Source organism: Eimeria tenella, genomic scaffold (genome assembly GCF_000499545.2).
Source record: "Eimeria tenella Houghton genomic scaffold, Eth_scaff2442, whole genome shotgun sequence".
Taxonomy (NCBI): domain Eukaryota; phylum Apicomplexa; class Conoidasida; order Eucoccidiorida; family Eimeriidae; genus Eimeria; species Eimeria tenella.
This window is the reverse complement of record NW_013542305.1, coordinates 313-779: the sequence shown is the minus strand read 5'-3', so window position 1 is coordinate 779 and position 467 is coordinate 313.

Genomic DNA, 467 nt, shown 5'->3' with positions numbered 1-467 from the left:
TAAGTACAAATATAAATATAAATATAAATTTTATTTCTAAAATATATTTATTTCTTCTGTATTCAAAAATATGTTTTCTTTAAATGTTTAATTTCACTGAAGTCCATTTGCTTCCTCCTTTGTTATGTGTACAACAGCAGCAGCAGCCACCCGCCGTGTCTAGGGTTTAGGGTTTAGGGTTTAGGCTTTAGGGTTTAGTATGTGCAACAGCTCGATTAAACCACCAGCCAGCTAACTAAGGGCTGCTTGAGATCAAGGGAGCGGTATGGCGTCTGTTACACCCTAAACCCTAAACCCTAATCCCTAGACCCTAAACGCTAAACCCTAAACCCTAAACCCTAGATGGCTCTTCTGAAGCCCAGTTGTGTTCTCACGTGCTTCATAGAGTTGATCCTCGTTAACGAGGATCAACTCTAGCTGCGAATTTGTATGCGCAGTCAGTACAGTGTTCATTTCGCCAAACCCTA